The sequence below is a fragment of the Neovison vison genome, chromosome 5 (genome assembly GCF_020171115.1).
Source record: "Neovison vison isolate M4711 chromosome 5, ASM_NN_V1, whole genome shotgun sequence".
Taxonomy (NCBI): Eukaryota; Metazoa; Chordata; class Mammalia; order Carnivora; family Mustelidae; genus Neogale; species Neogale vison.
In genome coordinates, this window is record NC_058095.1 from 8,024,737 (window position 1) to 8,048,981 (window position 24,245).

The 24,245-nt window shown below is 57.4% G+C and overlaps 1 long non-coding RNA gene across 2 annotated transcripts in view; it reads left to right on the top strand.

Annotated features, from left to right (window-relative positions):
- Window positions 1-301: 301 nt before the first annotated feature.
- LOC122906034 overlaps window positions 302-24,245 on the top strand; it is a 149,350-nt gene continuing 125,406 nt past the window's right edge. The window contains exon 1 of one of the 2 annotated variants that reach the window (XR_006384507.1): window positions 302-813. This is a non-coding gene — a long non-coding RNA (uncharacterized LOC122906034). The remainder of the gene's footprint in view (window positions 814-24,245) is intronic. The other variant, XR_006384508.1, reaches the window with a different exon arrangement.

Sequence of the window (24,245 nt, forward strand, 5' to 3'; positions counted from 1 at the left end):
TGGGCGGCATTTAACCTAACGGGGTTGACGGAGAAACCCGCGAGGGAGCACAGCTGTTTGGGGCGGACCCCAACCTTTCCTACAGCGGTTCTGCATCTGCTGTGACTAGGCGGAGGGAACTACACCTCCCAGGAAGCAGTGCGGCCCCCCGGCTGCCCCCACCCCACGCCCCGCCCACACCGCCCCGCCCACACCGCCCCGCCCCGCCGCCGGCCGGTATATAAGGCCCGAATGGCCCGGCCGTCTGCAGAGCGCGGAGGCAGCGCGGGAGCGGCAGGGGTTGCAGGACCCCGGACGAAGCGGCGGTCACGGCGGGCTCCCGCGGCCCCGCACTTCTCCCTCCGCCACTCCTCACCCGCGGCGCCCACCCCTACGGCGCCCGGGGTTCGCGGCCCCGCGGCCGAGCGCGGAACTGCCCTGGGCGCTTTCCCGGGCTTGGCACGGAGGATCCCCGCGGGGATCTCAGGGCTCGCGCGGGCGATGCGCAGCGAAGAAAGACGAGGAGCTGTGTTCGTGCCGGGTGCCGTCGGAGCGCCAGGAGGCGGGGTGCGCTCGCCGCCCCCACCCCCCAGGTCGGGGTGGGGATGCTGGCAATTGAGAACCCCCGCGGCGAGGTCCCGTCATCTCTGCGGGGCCTGAGCGCAGAGCCCTGGGCTGCTGGCGCTTTGGCCTTGGATGGAAAGTGGGGAAGGGCTCCGGACCCCTAACGTGGATTACTTGGTGTGTGTCAACCGGGCTCAGAAGACCCACGACCTCGCCTCCATGCTTGGATCGATTCATTCTACCTGTAGCGGTCGGGTCGCTTACCTGGAGGTAAGTTTTCCCGCAGGATTCAAGGGAGGAGGTTCGAGTTGACTCGCCTCCCCCACCCCCACCCCAACACCCCTGTCCTCCCTCGCGACGCTCTCTGAAGGTCTCGGGTTTGGATTGAATTTTCTGTTCTTGTATTGACATCTCCGCAGAGGGCATTTGGCCATCCCTCTGCCTCCGGGCGGAGCCGTTTGGCCCTGGTCGCGGTGGCCAGCGTTCCTCCCGGGCGTTCCGGGTCAGCGCCGTCCGGCCCCCGATGCCGCCAGGCCGCAGGCTGCCCCGTGGGACAGACCCTCCGCCGGGAAAAGGCCCCTTGCTCTTACCTCTGTCCTTGTGGCTCTCCGGTCCCGTTACTTCGGGAGCGGTGCCGCCTTGGCGAGCTCCCGGCCTCTGCTCCGGGGCGACCCAGAATGTGGCTGGGGCACCGCGCCTCTCACCGTGGGGGTGGGGGCTGGGGCGTTTCTGGACGTCCCTGTCTCCTGGCCGGCTTTGGGGGAGCGGCTGTGCGGCAGGGCCACCGGTGGTGGTGTGGGCAAGGCTTTCTGAGGGGTGGAGATGGAAGGATTTCTGTCCACTGCGGCCACCGCGCCTCTACCTGATCCCTCACCAGCACCCCACCCCACCCCACCCCCGCCCCAGCAGTCTGTTAATGGAAGGCGTTCAAGGCCAGCGTGGGAAGGGGGCTTGTTTTTGCTCCCTGAACTAAAAGCAAACCGCTTCTGTACCACAGCTTTGTCCTTTCCTTGTCCTTTTGTGTTGGCGCTCTTTGGGGCAACTCCATGCCTGTCACTGAGTAGGCCCTGAATAGGTGTTTGTTGAATGAATGACTGAGCTAGTGGTCCTGATGTACAGATAAACTGGGGTCCTCCTTTACCTTCTCCCTCCTTGCCGCTTGTCCTCAACTCCAGAAATCCCCCGCCTCCCTCCCCCAACGCCTCTTGGAAGATGGCTTCCTGGAGATGCTTTCCCAGATGCGGGATTCCCTTCCTTCCCCACAACCCTATTGGCAGCCTGTTGGTGATGACCTATTTCCTGCCCAAAAGCCCATCCTGCACAGACAACTTCTGGAAGCTGTGAAGGGTCTCTCTGGGGGTGTTCTCAGGGCTCCGTGCCTCCAGTGAGCACCTGCCTGGGGTAGGCAGGAGAGCCAGGCACCACAGGAAGAGAAAAGGTAGCATGTGTTGGTACTGTCCTTGTCCCCTGCCCACCTCCCACCCCAGCCCGTGCCTCTGGCCACATCCAGGTCCCTGGAAATGCTCAGGTGGGCACAGCACTTTTTCCTGTGGCCGTTCCCCACCCTCTCCTCCTGCCAGCCTCCCCCCGCACAGAGGAACTCTTAAACTGTCCCAGGGTTGACCCGCCGCTCCACCTCTGCATCTCACTGGATTTTAAAAGTAATTCACACATTCTATCTCTTCTTTAGAAAACCACAAAAAAGCGAAAAGGCAGGGAAAAAAATAGCCAGTTCTGAGTGGTGTCAGCTCTCTGATACATTTCCTCACTGCTGAAACCCTGCAATGTATACAGCTTTGGATACTGTATTTTTCCTCTCAATTTTACTTGAACAATCTCTAAGTAATGATCGTATTCCTCTGCCCAAACCAGACCCTAACCTGACAGTTCCTCTCTTGTTGGACGCTAAGGTATTTCTAGATTACCTTGAGAACTAGTGCATTGGTGAGCATTTTTGTACCTAAACATTTGTCCACTTTTTGGGCTATTTCCTTTGGAAAATTCCCAGAAATCACTCTCTTTGCTTTAAGTCAGAGTCACGTCTGGACTGAAAGGAGGGCCCCTCTGGGTGGACATTTCCAAGATTGGCTGGGAGGAAGAGAGCCCCATGTATCCATCACTTACTGCCCCAGCTGGGAGCTGAAATCAGTAGACATGGGGAAGATGCTTGCTGGGCTAATGCAGTGTTGTGTTCATTTCGGTTTTCCCAAAGCCAGTATTGGTGTGAGAGTCACTTCAAGTCTGCGTCCAGGAGTATGGTGTAGATTATTTTAGCAAGGCCTCAGGGGAATATTTAGTAAGCAGTTGGATTAAAAATGCTGCCCCCCCTTTTTCGGAAAGAGAATTCACTTTTGATTTTGATGGAAATCTAGATTTACAGGAAAGTCACAAAAATAGTACATGGAGTTCCCCTATACCCTTCACCCAGCTTCCCTAAATGGTAACATCTTATACCGCCTCAGTGTGCTGGTCAAAGCCAGGGGATTAATATCGACAGAATACTTTGAACTTATCTTCTGGCCTTAACACATTTCTCCAGTTGTCCCACTAATATATCTTTTTTCTGGTCCAGAATCTAATTCAGAATATTTTTTTTAAAAGATTTTATTTATTATTTGACACAGAGAGAGACACAGTGAGAGAGGGAACACAAGCAGGGGGAGTGGGAGAGGGAGACGCAGGCTTCCCACTGAGCAGGGAGCCGGATACGGGACTCGATCCCAGGACTCTGGGATCATGACCTGAGCCGGAGGCAGACGCTTAATGACGGAGCCACCCAGGTGCCTCCAATTCAGAATCTTGCACTGCAGAAAATTCTGTCTTATAAAAAAATGGGAGCTGAGAGGGATTCAGAAGATGCTCTTCCTCTCCTTTATAAAACCACTTTATTGAGGTGTGACTGACATACACAAAGTTGGACAAATTTAATGTATACGACTTGGCGAGCTTGGTAGTAAGTGGGCACCGTGAGACCTTTACCACAGTCTGGGCCATAAACAGGCATTGCCTCCCAAAGTTTCCTCCCGCCCTCTTTATCATCATTATTATTTTGTTGATAAGAACACTTACCAGAAGATCTTCCCTCTTAGCAAATGTTTAAGTGTACAATGCAGTATTGTTCACTATGGACGCCGTGCCATCCGGGAGAACACTAGGCCTTATTCATCGCAGCAGAGTGTCTTGACTCGGGAGGTTTTAAATCGAACCTTCTTCCACTTTCGTCCCCAGGTTAACTTGCCCCTTGTCCCTCCCGAGTTAGGGCCAGCAGCGCAGCTGAGACCCATCAGGGTCTGGAGGGGAGAGGAGCCCGGACCCGGGAATGGCAGGATCCTCTCTGTGTCCCCCTCCTTCCTTCCCCCGACACCTCCCTGGGGAGTGAGTCGTTTAGTAAAAATGGGGTTATAGCCTGATCTGTCCTGACACGTCTTCCAAGGGGTAGGTGGAGGGATGACATCCGGTGTGCGTGAGAGCGAGCCGCCAAGAAACCGACTCCGTGGCTGACAAGTCCAGCGCGCAGTGCCTGTGTGGGTGACTCACGGCGGCCCGAGTAGCAGGTGTGCTGGGCGGCTAAGCGTGCAGACCCACCAGAGCCTGTGTTTCCTGGTTATCTTGGCACATGTAAAGGAACAAAGGGTTCTGCTCTTCCCTCGGACTGGGTTTTAGGTATTGTCAAGCCTCCAGGGGCCAGAAAGTGATCCCCCTTCTCGTTAGGGGACCAGTTTCTCCCGAGACCAGTGAGGAGAGCCACCCTGAGGGGCTTTTGGAAGCAGCTGGCTGACCCAGAGGAAGGCTGGCCCCAGGGTCTTTGCATAAGCCAATGCCTGAGTTCGCCATGGAGGAAGCCCAAGGCAGAGGCCCTTCTCTGGCCCCTGTGGCAGAGGTCATGTTCTCTGTCACCCCGCAGCGCCAGTGAGGAGCCGGACAGGCAGGTGGGAGCCAGGTTGGGGATGTTGTGACTAGTTCTGGACCAGCTTCTTGTGTCTGCACCTGCTTTGTCCCACTCAGTGACTCCTTGTGGGCCCTCCCTTCTCAGGAACCTCTGTTCTTCCCGGCTCCGCTCAACGTGGGCCTGGCTCAGACTCTCCACTGTGAGCTGCCCCACCAGTCCCTCAAGTTGTGGTTTGCACAAGAACGGATTGCTTGGGGAATTTGTTAAAAATGAGTGTCTCAGCTGCCATTGTGCCCCTCCCCCCATCTCATGCATAGGGGCAGGGAAGTGCTCAGAGGCCTGCATTTTTAACAGGCTCCCCAGGCCATTCCAATACAGATGGACACTTCAGGAATCAGGGAGTGGACTGACTTCTTGGCCAGCAAAAGCCCGAATTGAGCCTTTTCCTCGCTGAAGCTGCTTTCTTTTTTCTCCTCCAGGAAGCCTTCCAGGCTTACCTCCACCTGGTCTGGGCCCCCATGTGTACTTACTCGGTTTGTTGGTACATGTTTTGAAATCTGAGGCTTGCAATCAGGTATCCCTTGTACTTGGTGAGGACAGAAATGGCTGTGTTTGGGTGAATGATAAAGGATCAGCAGTCCTGGGCTTTGGGAATAAATTCGGTCCACAGGCTCGCCCCTCCTTGGGTTTGTGAGCTCCCCGGGAGCTGGAAGAAGATACCCACGATAGGCAGGCTTCTGGTTTTGTTTGTCGTGCCCAAGCAGACCGCTGTTAACTTCTCTTTCTGGACATTGTCATCTTAGGCGATGTCCGCTGTCACCCTGGAGTTGGCTGGGGTCCTCCGTGGCCGGTAGCCTACCCTTCTTCACATGGGAGGCACTCCCAGCACCCAGCTCGTTCTGTGTCAGGAAGGGAATGGTCCCGGACGAACGTCCTCGCTTTGACCCATGCCATCGGCTGAGTATGCCCCGTTCAAAATCGCGTGCCTTGCAGACTAGGTTTGCCCCTGGAGAAAAGGTCTTCACAAAACTGATCTGGGGTGATCACATGATGTGCGAAAGCCTGGAGGTAGCATCTGAGCGGAGGAATGCTGAAAAGGCTAGTTTCTGTGGAAGCATTCTTTTTGTGGTGTGAATCATCGCCTCCTCCCGCCTTTGGTTTGTTGGTACAGGTTTTCACACAGAAGTCTTGAAACCACGTGCTTTTTGAGTTGGTGAAGAGAGCAGTGGCTGCAGGGGGACAGATGACAAAAGTTCTGGGTCTCCAGAAATGAGTCAGACCTTCAGCCTCTCCCCTCGGGTCGGTGAATCCTCCAAGCCCCACTGTCATTTGGCAAATGCCCCTCATGAGGGTCTGGTTGTTGTGATTTTCAGACCCCTTTCCGTTCCTAAAAAGTGACCGTATCTCACCTTAGAACCGTCTGTGCTTTCCTTGGACTGGCTGGAGACGCCCGAGTGGGACCGGGCAGGACAGACCATCTCCCCTGTTCCCAGACCAGGCTGGCCAGGCTGCGCTGGCCTCGTCAGCACCTGCCTGCTGAGCCGCCGGCAGACTGTCGCGTTCCCTCGCCGTAGACACATGTCACTTACCAGCACGCTCCCTCTCTCGTAACCTCTGCAAGTGCTGAGTGCCTGCTGGATGCTTTCTCTGGCGCTGCTGCCGCCCCTTGCATTCTGCTGGGGCCGGAGCCTTGGCCCGAAGCTGGCTTGATTTCGCTGCCTCTGGGGGGGAAGCTTCTGCCATGCTTAGGTGTGGAAGGGAAGGTCTGTGACAGGCTGGCCTTTAGGGACAGCCTGTGGGTGAATACCTCAGGAGCTCTAAGTGACAACTGTCTTGGCAGTTGTACTTTCTTCGCTGGGCTGATTTTAAAAATTTTCACCGTTTGTGACGGCAGCCAATTTTCCCAGGGTAACCATTTCTCACATGCACGGTTAATGACAGTCACACCGTCCTTCCGTCCGGCCACCATCCCTCTCCGGACCTTCATCAGCGCCCCCGGCTAAAACTGTGCACCTGTCCCACACTAACTCCCTGTCCCCCTCCCTCCGTCCCTGGCGACCGCCTTTCTGCTGTCTTGTCTCTATGGACAGGACGTCGTGGAAGCGCAGTCACAGTATCTGCCGTACGTCACCGAGCATCCCGACCTCCGGGTTGTAACCGGGTCAGGCTTTCTTTACATTTTAAGGCTGAATCGCTTCCCGTGGTGCGTGGAGACCACATTTTGTTTATTCATCTGTCCGCGGATGGACATCTGGGTGGCTTCTACCTCTTGGCCACTGTGACTCACGCCGCATGAACTTGGGTGTGCAAATATTTGTTCGTGTCCCTGCTCTCAGCACTTCTGTGCACATGCCCAGAAGTGGCATGACTGGACCACAGGGTCATCTCCTGTGTGATTTTTTTCTTCCTTTTTTTTTTTTTTTTTTTTTTTTGAGGATCCACCAGACTGTTTTTCCACAGCAGCTGCAGAATTTTACACTCCCACCAGCGAGGCGGACGCGCTCCAGCTTCCTAGCGCCCCGGCCAACACGTTTGTGTCTGTTTTCGGTAATAGCCATCTCATTGAGTGTGAAGTGGCACTTTAATTTTAAAGGCAGATAGACCAGGACGGTTAGCTTGTTTCCTGCCGGGATCTACACTCAGGATGTCTGTGGCTCTCCTTTTCTCTTGGAGGAAGATTCCTCCCTGGGAGTTAAGTGCCCGGCGTTTTCCTGAGCCGCGCTCAGCCCTGGGTCTGCTTTGTACCTTAAATGGTTTGGTGATCTAGTGAGTTCTTTGGGTCCTGCTGCTTTGCCCTGGTGTTATTCAAGTGATTTTGTGTCCATTATCCCATCTGGTACCACCCTCGACCTGGCGACCTAACCAGGTGTTATCCCCATTTTCCAGAAGAAGCTGTCAAGGCACAGGTGAGTGATAGGAAGCAGTAGAGACTGGACCCAGAAGGACCAGTCCCCGACACCTAACCTAGCAGACGCTGTGAACAGTGAGTGTTGTAGAAGGGGTGGGAAGGGTTGGGGGGTGAGGGTCGGGAAGATGGAGATGGGCATCGCCATTGGAGAGAACTCCAGGGGGACCCTCTTTATATGGTCAGACTTCATATATGCAGTTTTCTGGCTGTGTGTGTGTGTGTGAAAAATTTAATTCCTATTCTATGGAATTCTTTTCCGCACAGCCATATAGCTTAAGAAATGCCCTTTTGAGCACAGCGGTGCTGTGTCAGAGTTCTGTCCCGGCTCCCATGGAGAGCCCCGGTTAGCGGCTGGGTCAGGATGCCCAGCTCCCTCCTCGGGTTTTCTTCCTGAAGCCACGTGTGAGCCCTCAAAGCTCACACTCACCTGGTTGGGCATTGGGTACCCCAAGTGCGTGTCCAGGCTTGGCGGGGTGGGGGGTTAGGTGTTTGCAGTGAGCGGTCTTCTTGGCCTGGGGACCGATTGTGGCTGCTCCACAGCTTTCCGTCTCCCAGCCTCTGCGCCTTCCCCCACGCGGCAGAAGGAAAGGGGCCTTCCCTCCCAGGAGCCATCATGACGGTGGTTCTAGTGCATTTCGACTGATGTCATTCTGACGTCTCTTTTTACTTTTAAAACGAAGCAGCACGAAATAAAGCTCTTCTTTCTTGCGTAGAGGTGACAGGACAGGATGGCCGTGAGCCCGAGGAGGCTTTCTGCTCTCTGGGAGGGGAAGGGAGGAGGGCCCTGCCCGGGACATCTGTCCACCACAGCCCCTACCTGTGACCCTTTCTCCTCTGACTTCACACAAGACGCGTCTTGTGGCCATAGTCACCCTGGAGGAGGCTTTTCTGAATCTAAGGGAATCTGTGGCCACTGGCAAGCCGGGTGGGAAATTTAGATATTTGGGTTTTTAATTAAATTTCTTAAGTAGAAACCAGGGCTGTGGTTAACCAAAGAGCTGAGATGGTCCGGGTTTTGAATTCCAGCCTAACCACGGGGGTTCTCCCCCTTTCCTGGAATTGTTTTCCTGGTCACTTCCAGCCCACCTGTTTTTATCCAACCACCCCTGCCCCTTGTATTGGAACAGACGCCTTTCCTCTTTTCCAGATTCTTTCTCTCTGCCCTTGTCCTCCTGGCATCTGTCTGTAGGGCACCGACTTGGGGAACATGGCTGTGTGAACGTGACCGTGGTTTGCGGTCAGAATGGCCATTTGATATCCCCGGTCTCCTACACTAGGACCTCGCCCTGTTCCTTCTGCCTCCCTGGGTAAGGGCTCAACAGACATGGTCTGCCAACCAGTGTGACACAGTTATGTCGGGAAGGAGAGGGACGCCAACCTGGCACAGGCTGGGAGCAGGTGGTCCGAGGCTGGTCCTTCAGCCTTCGAGGCTAGCCGTGGGTGGGTGGTTCTGATGTCAGAGCCTTAGTGACTTTAAGGAGTATCTGTAAGGAGCCATAGCTTTGAAGGATGGAGCCGAGGTTCAGACTCAGGTCCTGGCACGTGCCCAACACTGGGGTCGCATCCTGGCCCGGTCACCAGCCTCTGTATGACATTGGGCAAGTCACTGGGCCCCTTGGGGGCTCCTGTCCTCATCCGTAAAAGAAGAGCGTGTCTAGGTTGGATACTTTTGGTTGCAAGAGACCAAGAACCCACTTCTAACTGGCTTAAATCCCCACCTTCGGGGGTGTTCATTTGCCTGGGAAGTCTAGGTGTTGTGCTTTTGGATGATTTGGGGTGATTTTCTCCAGTGCTTTTTGTTCTTGTATCTTAATTTCCCGGTAGAAGCAGAAAGGGCACAAGTATTTGCAGACCCCGAACAGGAGAATGCTTTTTGTTTCAGCTTTCAGGAAGGCTGACCCTGCGGGAGCTCAGTCCTGGATCCGTCTGTGGGGCCAGTAGGTGGGAAGCAGCGTTTGACTGTCCTGCGGTCACGTGCCTCACAGCTCATGGGTGGGTGGAGGCAGCCTCCCTCCCCAGAACCACCCGGATGCGAGGATGGAAAAAGTAAGGCCTTGGGAGCAGGGCGGGATGCAGAGAAACATCAGATATTTGCTATGAATGGACTGGACTACTGGATAGTCCACCGGAATGAATGGTGGGCAGGGAAGCAGTTGTGATTCCCGTGGGGTAGCTGGGACCTGGGAGCTGTAGGGGTACAGTGATGCTCAGTGACAGGTCACAAATGGTTGAACCTTACAAGTTCTTTCCTCCTCTGAGTCTCTGATCCGGGAGTCTTATTTTTTTTTTTCCCCACGGGACATGATCTTGCCCCATCAGGGAGCCGGGGATTCGGCTCTCGGATCTCCAAGGCCAGCCTTGCCAGGGGTCGCCCCAGGCTGGTTCCCACTTCCTGCGTGAAAGATTTGTCGCTGGAGTAGCAACTTGGTGCTTGCGATGGCAGCTCTCCCCTGAGATTTCTTCAGAATAGAAGGAAAACCCTTCCCCCGATGGAGCGTGCCTCCAGACTCACGGTGTTACCCCCGGTCTGCTCGCAGAGGCACATGGGGTCCTATTCCGGTGTGAAAAGCCCAGCGATGGGAGACGACGGGGCTGATGGGTTTGCGGAGACTTCTCGCTGGACTCCCGTGTTTGCAGCCCAGGCAGGAGAGCAGGCATCCAGGTAGAGCCAACAGAAGGCGTGTCCTGGAGCAGCCGCCCGTGTGGACTTTTTTAGATGCCTTGTTTAGATGGTGTTCACACACACGCGCACACACACACACACACACACACACACACACACACACGTGCCGGCTTGTGCCCTGGCTTCTGGGGGCTCCGAGTTAGAGAGACAGTTCTGGGTCGCGTGAGCTCTTACAGGCAGCCACGCTGCCCCAGCAGGTGCTCCCAGCTGTCCTCATTTGCCATCGCGAGGAAAACGTTCATTGTCGTGGCGATAGATGATTTCTGCTCTGCAGCTGGAATGTCAGTAGCCTCTGTAGGAACGGGGTGGGGGGGGTGCCGTGGCGGAGAGGGCGTGATCGTCCTGCGTTGACGTGGTAGATGCCCTACGACCTATGCCAGCTGCTACATTGAGTGTTGCCGCATTTACTAGACGAGGAAGCTGAGGCTCCCAGGGCTCCCTTGTTCAAAGACCGCCCACCCCGGACCTTGACTTGCCCCTGGGTCGGCACAGGACTGCATTCCCCTAGCTTCTGGTCCCCGCATGCACCCCCAACCTCTTTCGGAGAGTGCTGGAAGTCGCACGTAGACTTGATGACTTCTCCACGGCTCTGGTCCATCCTTTACCTCTTGCTCCCGAGGTACCCACGGGTGAGTTTAAACCAGTGCTTCCTTCTCCCTTCTCAGTGAAGTCAGTGTCAGAAAAATTTACCCCAGATTCATGAAGATTCATCTACTGGAGTTTCCCGATGAGGACCTGTCAGTCACTGCTCCCCGGGATCCAGGCCTCTCTCCGAGGTCTACCTCTTCTCTCTTGCCATCTGCCCTTTCCTCTCTGCAGATACAAAATCCGGCTGGGAGACTGAGAAGCCCGGCAAGCCTGGAGTCGGGTTGCAGAGGCAGCCCTATTTCGTTTTGAAACTATGATGTTTCCCTGTAGTATTGTCCTAACTCTGTTCACGGGGAGAGGCTTGTGTCCCGGGCACGCGTCAACATCATCCATCCCCTTGTTTTTGACATCCCGGGAGGGATGCTCAGCCCATGGTGTACCCAGTTGGACTCCTGGCACTTTTTCTATCTCCTGTGGTCATTGGCATTTAGAGGGATGATTCTGGGGAGGTCTAGCCTTCTTGGTAGAGGAACCTCATAAGGTTGGGTGCACCTGTTTGAGCGGGACAGGGAAGTAGGCTGGCCCATGATCAAGGTGTTTGATGGCAATGCTGGGTCGAAGGGGGTGTAACTTTCTGTTACTGGGACAGTGTTGTGTGCACTTGACTCGAGCTCAAAGCTGAGCTGAGCTTTTGGACCACACCTGTAGCGAGGTCTGCCTTTCTGATGTTCTGCTTGGAAATTGGACAGAATTTGTCCTGGGCTGTACCAACATTGCCTCCACATGGGTTAAGGGCAGCAGAGAAATCCTTGCCCTATCTGGGCTGCACTCCTGTTTGCCACCATGCACTCTGTCCTTTGCTCAGAGAACGTGTTAACTGACGTGATTGGGAAGGTGGAGAGGGAACCGTGTAGCCTTGGGGTCGGGTGGGGTGGCAGTCAGGCTGTGTCTCATTTGCGGATCAGACCGAATGAATCTTGGATTCTTCTTCCCCCTTCTTTACTTGCCCCTTCTTGGCTTAAAACCTGTGTCAGCGTTACAGAAATGGACGCACCCCATGGTTCTCTCTGCTTGGGTTGTAGTTGTCTCTACTCTGATGTTGCTGGATTTAGCTGGGGATGAAAATTTCCACCTCCTAGTCAAGTGGTTGTTCCCTTTGGGGTTTCTTCTCAGAGGTGATGAACCTGGGCTGCAAGCTAGAATTTGGAAAGCCCAGGATGGGGCTTCCATTGGCTTGAGTGCAGTGACCCACGTGAAAGGGCCATACGTACTCTGGCATGCAGGCAACTCCGAGGACCCACTAGCCCCAGGAACCCTGTTGGCCCGAGAGGATGGACGGCAGCAGGGGGTTGGGGACAGGGCCATGAGGTGCCCTTGGTGGTCTTTCTTCTGGGGGTCTGCAGTGGGCTTGTCTCAACCCACTCTTCCTTGTGACCTGTAGCTACAACCTTTCCTAAGGGGGCGTGTCCTTCTCATCTCCTTCCCCTGCTGTCCCAGGGCTTAGTCAGTGACACTGACAGGTGGAAGGGACCTAGAATGCACTAATCCTGGCCAGTGGTTGCTCAGGCTATCCTTAAACTCACCAACAGGTGCTCACTCTCTGTTTTTCCTCTTATCCAATCTTCCCCTTGTCTGCGTATCTGTGTTGTTAACAGTCTACGCTATACTGCGGGGATTGGTTCGCAGACGTGGATTTTTCTAATTCGGTGCAATCAGAAGTGAGCCTCATGCCACCTGGCCTGGTGGCAGCTCCAGTAGAAACAGTATATACGTGGGGAGACGACAGGTCGAAGGCGCACGCCACCCTGCCGTCTTGTTGCTGTGTGTGACTGTGGGTGCGGGGCCCGTGGACTCTGCCTGGTTCGTCCCCGTGTGCTGGGAAGACGGCGACACATCTTCCCTTTCTGGAAGGTGTTACTGGTCTTTGCTCCAAGTGGCCCTAGGCATTGCGTGCCTCTGTCCCTTGTGCCTAGAATTGGCGGCTCAGCCAAGCCCGCGGCTTTTGCCCTCATCTGAGTCTCCTCATTTGCCTTGTGGCTTTGGGAAGGTTCTACTGCATCTTGGGGCCGCGGCTTCCTCCCTGCTCCCTTAGAGCACAGTCCATGGCTCCTTGATTCGTTTCGGCGTTGGGGGGGGGGGTTCTCCTTGTTGTTCCCCTACTGTTTTCGGCAGAGGGCCCCGAGCGAGGTGGGCAGGAAGAAGCGCCGCGTGTTCTGGGTGGACGCATCCCTTCCCGCTCTTTCCGTGGTACCTCTCAGCTTCCTGGGGGAAGTTCTCCATTGAACAGGAATGAAATCCAAACGCACAGCCGTCTCGTGGGGCGGCCTTTATAAAACATCAGTTGTGATCGTTTGGGATGTGTTCAGAAGGAAGTTACGGTGACCTTGTGCTGAGATAAACAAGGAGAGGGAGGAGTCAACCCTCGTTCCCTGGCGGCCGGAGAGAATTTGATTTATGGAAAGACCTGGGGGTGTCCTGCCTCTCCCCCGCTTTCCACAGGGAACCTTTGGAGTCAAACTGCCTCCAAGGGAATGAAGGCCCTTCGCGTAGGTCAAAATGCGATTCTTTTCTGCGTGTTGGTGGTTCCTGGCTTGGCTCTGGGAGGCAGATCCGGCTCCAGGGAACACAGCCATGCCACCAGAAGCCACCAGAATTCTGCTCTGCCGGGTGGCCCCGGCTCTGAAGGCATTTCTGGTGCCCTCGAGGCAGAGATGCCTGGTTAGAACCTGAACTGTTCTGGGAGGGACAAGTCCTCACCACGCCCCCTTTCCTTCCCGCCCTAACCTCCCTCCCCTCCTCCTAGGCAAAAAAAAAAAAAGCATTCCCCCTTTCTGCATCTGTGTCTTTAAGAATTCCTTCCATTGTAGCCTGGGGACAGAGACCCTTCTGTGAGAGTCTGTTGGAGGCCTGTCCTCCGGGACACCCCGCCCCCCATATTAAAAGACCATCGGAACAAGCGCCCCATTCTCCTCTGGAGAGGGTCCCTCTGTCCCAAGCCAAGCGACTCTTAAGGGAGCGTTTATCCTGGGATACTCAGCTTACAAAGCCGGCTGCAGCGTCAGATAAACTCGCTCAGACCCGCAGGGAGGAGGACAAAACCCCCTTTATTTTCACCCCTGCGGGGAGACCAATGGAGACTTTGTGCTGGAGAGCAGGGGTCTGAGCAAACAGAGGAGGGGTCTGTGGTGGGGCTGGTAGGCGAGAGCCTTGTGGGCCATTATCTTATCAGTTTATCTGTAGGGGAAATCTCAGCAGGGGGCAGGGGGCTCTAACTCGGCCAGAACCACCTCGGCTCACCCCTCCAGGTCCCTGAGAAGCTCTTGCGGGGGGGGGGGGGGGGTGGGGGGTGGGTGTGTGTCAGTCTTGGTTTGCCGGGAGGAATCCCTGGTTTCTTTCTTCAGCATGTTTGGATAGGACAGCACTCGAGCACTTGGTGGGTCAGGCCCCAGCCGTGAGAGTGTGTGTGTGTGTGTATGTGTGTGTGTGTACACGTCCCCTCATCTCAGGGTCTGTGGGCACCCCCCCAACCCCACATGTGGCGCTTGTCGTAACTCAGGTGTAGCCTTTGTTAAATGTGGAGAGGTTTTCATGCTGTCATGTAAACCAGAAATTTCTGTGATTGGTCATCTGAATGCGAGTCTTGTTAGTTGAGCATCTACTGAGTGCTGAGCAGACCTGGATAGGCCCAGAGAGGGAGGGAACGTGCTGGCCTCCTGTCACCAAGCAGTGGAGAGCTTGGGGTTCCAGCCCTGCTGTGTCTGAGCCTGGAGTCTCCGCCTGCTGCCCCACAGGAGGGCCCAGCACAGCTAAAGGGCGGGTGGGGGGGTGCTGAGGGTACCAGGGTCACGGCAGAAGGACGGGGCTCCCAGGCCCTCCTCTTCTGGCCTGGCTTTGGTTTGGGTTTTGTCCATGACCTCCGGCAGCTCCTGACACTGGCTGGAAACCTGCTCCTTGGTGCTGGGACGCGAAGCTGGACATTGGTTGGGGTCTCTCTACCCCATGCCCTCGGAGCGCTCAGCTCCCGCGTGTGCCCGCTCTGGTCTGGGGGATGGCTGGGGGCTGGAGTGGGTGCTGTCCAGCGGGGGCCGGGAGCTGCTGCCGCAAGCAAGCTGAGTGAAAGAACTTTGCCGGAGCCCTGGTCAAGAAGGAAGCTTCTCCACGGATGTCGGAGAGAGGGGAACCCTGACCCAGCTCCCAGTACCCCCAGCCCCAAATCTGCCTTTCTCTTCCCATTTCCCTTCCTCAGGGTGATAGACCCTGGGGGTTGACCTGTGTGTGGGAGTTGGGGAGGGGTGGGGGGAGGCTTCTGAAACTCTCAAGTCACCTCTATCCAGTCTCTGTGCAGCCCTTCCCAAGGGTGGGTGCCTGGAGGCGGTGGGGCAGGGAGGCAGGGCAGCAAGGAGGGCTTTCCCTTCAGGGCTTCATGGCTGAGTTCAGGGTCCCTGTTCACATATCACAGCTGCCAGGGCAGTCAGGGCTGGCAGCCCAGGTCAGGAGGCTCCTGGTCCTTCCCCTTGTCTGGCAGAACCTGCCTTGCCCGTGGCCCCTGGCCCTACTGTGCACCTGCCTACAGGGTGAACCAGGAGGGTGCCACTGGCCCCCAGTCCCTGGCGAAGTGGTAGAGGAACAACCTTGGTGAGAACTTGACCTCCTGCAGACTGATGGACAGACACCTGGGCTCTGCAGATGGACTTCCTGTAGGAGGAAGAGGTTGGGTCTCAGAAGCAGGTGCTGGGCACGGGTAGGGGTCGGGGACAGGGAGAAACAACACCCCTGCCTCGGGCAGCTGGAGGGTGGGCCTCTGCTTCCATCTCCCAGGACTGGACCGAGAAAACGAGTGTTACTGGCCTGGAGTCCCCACCAGTCCCGGGATCCAGAACATTCCCCAGGGACATTTACACGGCAATGGCAACCTGCACCAGAGGGGGCTGACGGTAGGTGGGTGTGGATCGGGGTCATTCTGGGCAGGGCAGTGGCTTTCGTGGGTGTGCCCTGGTTATTTCTTTACCTTTGCCACAATGTGACTCATTTCCTGCAGGCGAGGGTTCGGAAACACTCATTGCAGTGTGTAGTGGTTTGGGAGCCGCGATCTATAGGTTGGTTGTCGAAAGGAGGGCCGTTGTCTTGGACCAGGGTCCATATCCGCTTGCTCCTTCCCAGGAGAGACAGCTCAAGGGCTCACCGGGCCTCTCTGTGCCTTTGCTTATTTCGTAGTCAGAATACCGAGATGCACGCTCCAGACTTCATCCAGCTCTAGAAGGAACCCAGTCATGTGTTTCCTGATGTGCCCGCGCGTGGCTCTGTGTGTCTGTGTTTGCGCACGGACTCTCTTCTCTCCCGGTTCTTCGGGCACATTTCCTTGTGTCTCGGGTCCCTCTTGCCCTGGTGGGACGGCATCCCACCCCTCCACCCCTGCGCAGGGGAAGGTGGGACCCTTGCCGTGGCCCCAGTGAGACTGTGAGCGCATACAGCCTGGCCGAGGGCGGGGAAGGCTGGGAGCCTCCGCTTGGGCCGGGAAGTCAAGATGCTGGTCTCCTGGAGGGGTGGCTGACCTGTTGTCTCGGGCCTGCGGGGGGGTCGGCGAACAGGCAGTACCACGCCTGGGGTCTGGGCTGGGAGCAGGTGGCTGAGGACGTCAGGCAGCTGCTGTCCCTTTGTGGCTTCTTTCACACCCAAGGAAAGCTGGAGGCTCCGGGTTGTTTTGGAGGCTTGGAACAGCGCACTGGGGTCTGCGTTTGGCCAGGATGACGTGCGTGGTCCTTCAGCTCCCTGCTCCCGCACATGGCGTAGCCCACATGCAGGCCGTGCAGAGGAAGACCTTCTCTCCGGTGATCACCCTTCCTTGGGTGCCTACCTGCCCTCCCGCAGCGTGCCTGGTCGACCTCATGCATGTGACCGGGCAAAGAGTCGGTTTACGCTTGGCTTAATCCCTCTTGTCATGGACTTTTGCAGTGGGCGAGGGGAGCCCTCCTGATGAGAGGCGTGCTCCGGGAAGTGGACCGAATACCCTCCTGGTTTATCATTGTCTCTGCTAATGACCACCCCCGTGTGATCCCACTGCCTGCGCGCGGGAGGGAAGGGGCTGGGCTTTGGAGTTGCTCCCTGCAGCCTCTCTCTGGGCTCCCCCTCCACGTGCTCACACGCCGCTGGTTGGGAGGCGAAGCCGCCGGGGCAGGTTTCTCCCTCCCCTGGACATAAGCCTCCTGTTCTTGCCCTGGGGGAGGGCGACATTTAGCACAAGGGAGACTTCAGCGGGAAAGGGGGAGTGGGCGGGCTGGTGGGAGAAGTGGTGGGGGGTGGGGGTGTTGTCATGTATTAGGTCCCTGAAAACAATACGGGGTTTGTCTCGGGGGGACGGTGGTGCCTGGGGAGGCAAGCCAAGATGGGTCCAAGCAGAAGGAAAACAAGCACAGGTCTGATGAAAATGTGGTGACCCCGAGGAGCAGGGAGAAAAGCACCTTTGTTTAGGGAGGTCAGGGCAAGCGAGGGCCGGGGAGGCAGGAGAAGGCATGTGGGGAGGACTCCCGCACAGGATGGATGGCAGCTTCGGTGTTGGGAACTTGGGCTCCTAGAGGGACAGCGAGCTCTGCTGGCAGTTTGTGGGGTGGCCGGCCCTGATACCCTGCATCCGGGGCTAGGTTTGGGAGAATCCGCCCCTTATCCGCTCTGTTCCTTGAGTGTGACCCAAGAGAAGATCCCACTTGGGAGTCTTCCTGGGTTTTTGGGAGGGAGGATGGTTAGAGGGGTCTCTCTTTTTTGGGGGGCTCCTAGTGGACTACGGTCTTGCTTTGCACTTGGGCTGATTGGATGGTCTGCTGCTGAGCAGAGAGGCCCTCCCAGCCCGGAAGCAGGCCCTCTGGGATGTGGGGAGAAGGACACTCATGGGGCGCTGCTCACCCGGCCACAGGCAGTGCCGGAGACCTCGGTGTCTGGGGGCTGCAGGAGGCGGCATGAGACCTTCCCGCTGGACCGCTTCTGCCTTGCATCCTCTGTGACCGACTACCCCCCCTCCCCCCGCCACCGTGCACCTTCCTGATTGCAGACTCCCTGCTGCCCCCTGTGGACGGGTCTCCCCAAATCCAGTGACTCACTTCAGTTTCTAACTAATGATTTCTTGCTCTTTAACCAGAGGGGCTTGTAGACTCTCAGCTGGCTTCCTGCGTCCCGTCTCTTCGGCGGAAACACTGCCCTCTCTGGTTCGGCCCTACATTCTGGGTGTTGGGGATGGGCTTGCCCTCGCTCAGACGCGGCGTGCCTGCAGGACCCCAGCAGGAGACGCAGTCCCCCGGGGAAAGCGAGAGCCGTGCCCCTGATCTCCCGTGAGGGGTCTTGTTCCCAGGACAGTAGCCCTCACGGTGCACAAGGACACCCCTCCCCACCCCCCCACCCCCAAGCTGGGTGAACTGGGACTCCCAGCTACCTGCCAGCAGGGGCCGTGATGGGGAATCCTGGAGGGGGTGTGGACACCCAGCTCCGACACACTCCTCGTGGTTGTTGTGGTGGTAGGGGTGGAGGGCCGGGGGTCAGAATCGCACTGGGCTGATTCAACCAGGTTCCGAGAGAGGCGCTCTGTGCCGGAGCACAGACTCCCAGCGGCTCGCGGCGGTTGCTGACCTGCTCGCTCCGTCTGTTCCAGGCGCATCGCTGTGGGGCACGCGCACAGCCACGCCCACGGAGGCGTACGTGGAAGCTTGCTCGGACACGTGTGTACGCAGCCACACAGGCTCCTGTGTTCCTCCCGATGGCCCTGTGGGGAAGACGTCATCCTTATCCTTATCCTTATCCATCATCCTTATCCTTATCCGTGACTGGAGGAAGGTCAGCGAGTGCCCACCCCCCCCAGGCCAGCGGGAGGGGGCGCTCTAGGCCCTGGGCTGGTTCACCGTGAACTGAAGGACCGCTCTGAGCCAGGGCTGCCGCGGTCCTGTCAGCTCTCCCCAGAGCCTTGCAAGGCCTTCGTGCATCTCCTTTCGCAGTGGCAGAGCTCACCAAGGTCAAATGACCGGGCTCAAGGTCACCCACGTGCCCACTGAGCTCCCTTGCAGAGACACGCGGGGCGGTGCCCACTACCTGCTGGCACGTCGCCTTGCAGGAGTGTCGGGATCCGTGCGTCCGTGTGTTTTGTGTTTGACGGAGGCCCCGAGAAGCCAGAGTGTCGGTCCCCGGCTCACTGAGAGGGGGGGGGTGGGAGGAGGAGGGGGTTCGCTCTGCCCTGCCATGCTCGGCCCCAACCCCTGGGCCCGGCCTGCTGCGGGTGCCGCTTCCGTTTCCTTAACCCCCCCCCGGGGGCCCGGCCTCTGTTTTCATCTTCGATCGTGATGCATGAGCCTCCGGAAGCGGCCCAGGGCTGCCGAGACAGGGCCCGAGTGGGCCTGGTTGTTCCTTGAGGGATATTGTCTCATCTTCCCCATTTTTGGGGTCCGTTCTGCTTCGCGGGGCCTCCATTGTTTGGCGGGGGACCTGGAGCTAACGTGGGAGGAAGGGGAGCAGATGCTACCCTGGGCTGGGTTTGTGGCCTTGAGCTGTGGGGCCCAGCAGGTTTTCTGAGGGAGGAAGGGGAGATGGAGGACCCGGTACTGCACAGGGCTGCTCCCTTCCAGGCCTCTCCTGTGAGTCTGTCTCCATTGACTTGGCGGCTTCCTCCCGCCCCTTCCACTGCCCCCACCCCCACTCCCGCTTCTTCCTTGTCTTTTTCTCCTTCCTTGTCTTCCTCTTCCTCCTCCTCTCTCCTCCCCATCGTCCTCCCTCTGCCTCTTTGCCCTCGCATGGCCTCCTCTCCTTAAAGGCGCAGGTGCCCGAGGATAACCGAGCCTGCACCGTGGGTCGGCCTCCGCCACATCCTTCCCACAGGCTAGATCTCCCCTCCGGACACGGACACTGGAAGGGATTCCGATTCGCTGCTGGTTTTCCTGGCCCGGCTTGCGGTGTTCCGTATCCTGCCCAGCAGCGTCACAGCTGGTGACGGGCCGAGCAGGGATTGAAACCGGGTCTCGACACGTGTGCCTGCTGACCCTCCTGCCTCTGTTCAAGGCGGGCTCAGCCCCCAGCTCCCCTGAGAGGCTCTCCTGGGGACCCCTCCCCTCCAGGCCACGGCTCGGCCTTTGGACTTTCCAGCACTAATGTTTTAGGCCCTGGTTATGAGGTTTTATTCTCAGCTGCCTTCAGCTGCTTTTTTAGTGCGTCGACAAGGTGGTAAACTCGGAAATACTGAGCACTTTTTCTGTTACTTCTATGTCCCCCAGAGCGTCACACGCAGGGGCCGGGCACACTGCAGAGATGCCTTTAAGTACTTGTTAAATTGAATGAAAAAGCACCAACGTGGCGTTTGAGTGTGGACGATGTGCTGCCTTCTGGGGGCATTGCAGGTGCGGGTGAACGTCGTTGGCCTTGTTTTACAGATGAGAAAACAGCAAGACAGGCCTCGGGTCAGACAGCTGCTGAGGCGCTCGGCTTGTCTGACCCGGGAAAGCCACGGTCTCTGCAGCCCACCTGGCCAGGGAGCCATGGGAAGGCTCACGGGCCTCCACTGGCGGCTTCGAATGGGGTGCTTCATTCTTTCCTCACAGCTGCCTAGGGGAACACCAGCTCCTTTTTATATTTGACAGAGAGAGATCACAAGTAGGCAGAGCAGCAGGCTGTCGGGGGGTGGGGAGCAGGCTCCTGAGATCATGACCTGAGCTGAAAGCAGAGGCTTTAACCCACTGAGCCACCCAGGCGTCCCTAAACATCAGCTTTATTGAGAAATAACTTATGTCCCATAAAATCCATCTGTTGCAGCGTACAAGCCAGTGAATTTCAGTAAATGTGTAGACTTGGGTGACCATCGCCACGATGTCATTTTTGTCCCACAATGTGGTTTTGAAACATTTCTAGCAACCCCGCCCCCCCCCACACCTGACCTAAATTTCCTGGTGCCTGTTAGCCATTGGTCCCCACGCCCTGGCCAGCCCTACGTGACTGCTGATCTGCTCTGTGAGTTGGCCCCGTAGGGGTGTGTCGTGTCCACGCAGTGAGACAACATCTGACTTCCTCCACTTAGGGGGCTTCTGAGAAGTGGGCAGTTGGCCACCACCGACTTTTCACTGAGTCGTGTGTGTGTGTGTGTGTGTGTGTCTAGACTAAAATATGGGGCCTCGGAGGGGCTACCCGGAAATGTGCACCCCGATTGGAGGTGTGCCGGGAGCCTGGGGGGGCTGCACCTCGGGGTCTGAGCCGACTCTTGTCTTCTGTGCTTCCTGCCCGGGGCCCCGATCCGCACGCCCCACCTTGCCCGCCAGCTCTAATGGACCTGGCTTCCTCCTTCCGGGCGGTTTTGGCTTAATTAAGTCATAATAACAGACGGAGAAACTATGTTTCCTGGCAATTAAAGTAAGTGGAAGATTGGAACTTGGGCCAGCCCTCCTCCCAGCCGGGAAGGACTTGACCCTCCCATGGCCTCGTTTCTGCTCCCCTGAGAGGGTCTGGGAGGCCACTGGCAGGTTCCCTCCTCTCTCCAGGGCTCCCCATGGCTGCAGCTGAGCTTTCTCTGCCCTGGCTGATTCTCAAGGCTGTTGTATACAAAGGTCAGAAAACCCCAAAAAAGCCTATTTAGATGTATTTTCATGTTTTTTTCCTTCCTGCCTCCCCAGCCCCAGCCCCCATCCAAGGAGATAGCCGTTTATTCATTCAGCAAACCGGTCCTGGGTGTCTGGCACGGACAGCAAGGGAGAGAGGCGGGAAGAGAGAGCTGGCCACAGAGCCAGCCCCAGCCCCGCGGACGTCCCGGGAAGGAAGGAGCTAGGCAGACTGAGGGAGCACGAACAAGAGCCTGGGCCCCCAGATGGGAGAGAAGACCCCGGAGCTGCTGTTCTGAATGGTCCGGAGGGAATGGACACAGCCCGGGGGCTAGGTTGTGGGGAGCAAGGGGACCCGAGCTCTGGAGTGCTGGCCGGCTGGAGGGGGAGCCGGGGCGCGAGGCCAGAGCAGGTGACCGAGCCCTGTTCCGAGGCAGGTGACTCACACAGGCGCCACCAGCAGGCCACCAGGCTGTGGTCAGTGCCGAGCTGCAGTCAGCAGGAGGACACCAGGGCAGACACCGGGGGGCGCATTCTAGATGGACGTGGGCGGTTGGGGAATCGCGCCGCACCCCGGGACACGCAGTCAGTGCCTTTCTGGGCTCCCATCCCCGGGAGGTGGTCTGGTAAGCTTCCTCCTGTTTTCCACCACGATTCAAAGCTTGCTTGTTATTCCGGACCCCCGTGTACCTGGAAACACTCTCCGGAGAATCCCGCCTCCCGGCCACGCACCGGTACTTTCCGGCTGCTCACCCGCCGTCCGTATGTGGGTTGTTTGCCGAGTCCCGACCTCAGAGCAGGTGGTTCGGGTCTCCTCCTGAATGTCACCGTTGGCGTTCGTTTTTTCTTCCTCTTCTCACGTGCCTCGTCTTTGTGCGTAGCTTGCTTGCAGGGGTCACAGCTGCAAAACCCATGTCACAGTTTGCGTCGTGCCTTGGCAGAGCTCCGGCTTTCGCGGAGTCTCATGTAAACGAGGCCGTTGAACTTCTTTTTCTGTTTCACCTGTTGGTCAGACAGGTGTTTCAGGAGCGGTTTGCAAGGGGCTGGCGCCTTCCCGACCTCGACCTCGGGTTTCTCCTTTTTCCTGCTCTCGAGCTGCCCGTCCTGGAAATAAAACCTGGAGACGCTTTGGTTTTGTTCTTGGACGAGCCCAGCACGTGGCTGCCACTGACGGACCGTCCGTGCCCTTAAGTGCATTTTAGGCTCAAGGTGGGGTGCAGGATGCTTCACGTTTGAAGGAGAAATTTGAGTCTCAGGCTTGCTCCTCGTCCCCAGGGGAACCCTCCATCCATGTTTCCGTGTTGGCTGTACCCCTCTCCCTTTCTTCCCGCCTTCCCATCCTGGAAGGACCACTGGGCACAGGAGGGATGGAAAGGAGGCAGCAGCCTGCACCGGGATTCCTTCCAGGCGTTGAAAGGTCTTCCTCCTCTTTGTAACCTGGCCTGGGCTCAGGAGGCCTGAGCATTAAGCAAATACCCCTTGAAAGAGAAGAACTGCTTTGTCCTCTTGGCGCATGGCCTGGCCTCAAGTGCCACCAATTGCCCCGACTTGAGAATTGCCAAGTGGCCCCGCAGAATGTGTGTGTGTGTGCGTGTGCCCATGTACGCGTGTGTGCACAGATAACACACGAACACGTTTGTGGTAGGGGTGCCAAGCTTTCATGGCGAGAGAGTTCTTCTAGGTACGGTTGTGAGAGGGAGAAGGTGATGGGGACTGTCACAGAGGACAACGTGACCGCGAGGAATGTGGAGGCTCTTCTGTTCATTCTGCCGGCATAGGACATACTAACACAGTGTCAGAAACTCGGAGCACTTGGCAGTGGCCCTCGGATGAAATACGTCTGATGTCTCCTTGGCGCACTTGACCAGGGAAGCGTCATGGCGGTGTGCCAGCTCCAAGTTCGATTCTGTTCTTCTGTCACTTTTACAACAAGGTCACGGGAACCTTGATCATGGTCCTTTGTGGCACGAGAGCTGCTGCATCAATGGGCCACTGTTTTCTTAACGAGTCCCCAGTGCTGGGCCTTTGGGTTTCCGTTTTCACCCCAAGGCTGGCATAAAATCTTTGCATTGTATTTTTTTACATAAGAGCATCTAAAGGGCTCTGAGTCTCTGACTTGATGATCAGAACCCCTATCCTGTTCCTTTAAAGCTCCCGCAAGGCTGGGAAGAGGGGCAGGGGCCATTCTCTCCCCGTGTGGAAGCCTGGGGACAGGGACAGCGGGAGGCAGGCGGCCTTCGCTGTGGCCAGAGAGGTGTCCGCTCGCTGTCTTTCTCAGGGCCGTGCACTCTCCTTCTCTTCATCCTCCTTCACTTCCAGGAAGAGCTCCCAGCGCCCACAGCGTGGAGCCTCCCTGCTGCCTGTGCCCCTGGAGCACTGTAGAAGGAGCCGCCCCCCGTGGGCCGGGTTCTCCAGCCTCTTCGTCTGGCCACCCCAGCTCGTGCTGAGACCGTCCTCTGCCTTCCACTCCCTCCTGCCTTCCCCGCTCCTGAGTCTGCTTCTTCCGGGACCCAAGGCTGGTCCTCCCCGTCCTGTCCTCGTGGAGGAGGGGCCGGGAAGCCCAGCCCCAGGGCTCGCCACAGGGCCAGGGTAGGGGGTTTATGGCCCAGGCTCTGGAGCCCCCACTTGCCTGGCTGCTTCCAGAATCCCCCGATCTAGCCGTGCTGAGTCAGCGCTCCGCTCCCGGGCCCTGGGGGATGGAACAAGAGGGGAAGGTGTCCCGGGCTGTGGGTGTAGACCGGGTTCTGCGCGGGCAGACTTAGAGGATCCGTAGCCCTGACCATGTCAAGGGCTTGCCAGTGACCTCAGACGGAGTCGGTCACAAGAGGGTCTCGCTCTCCCTCCAGAGTGCTCTCCTGCCCGCGGAGGGGAGAAGGAAAGAAAAGGGAGCGAACAACAGAATGTTCCCCGGCCCCTAAAAAGAGCGAAGTCCTGTCACGCTCAGGGTAGGTGAGTCTTGAAAACACTGCGCTCAGGGAAAGCGGCTGGAGACATCACAGCTTTCCACTTCTAGGAGGGAGACGGGAAGGGGGTGCATGGTCACCAGGGCCGGGAATAGGGTGGGGGCCAGGGGGCCGCCCC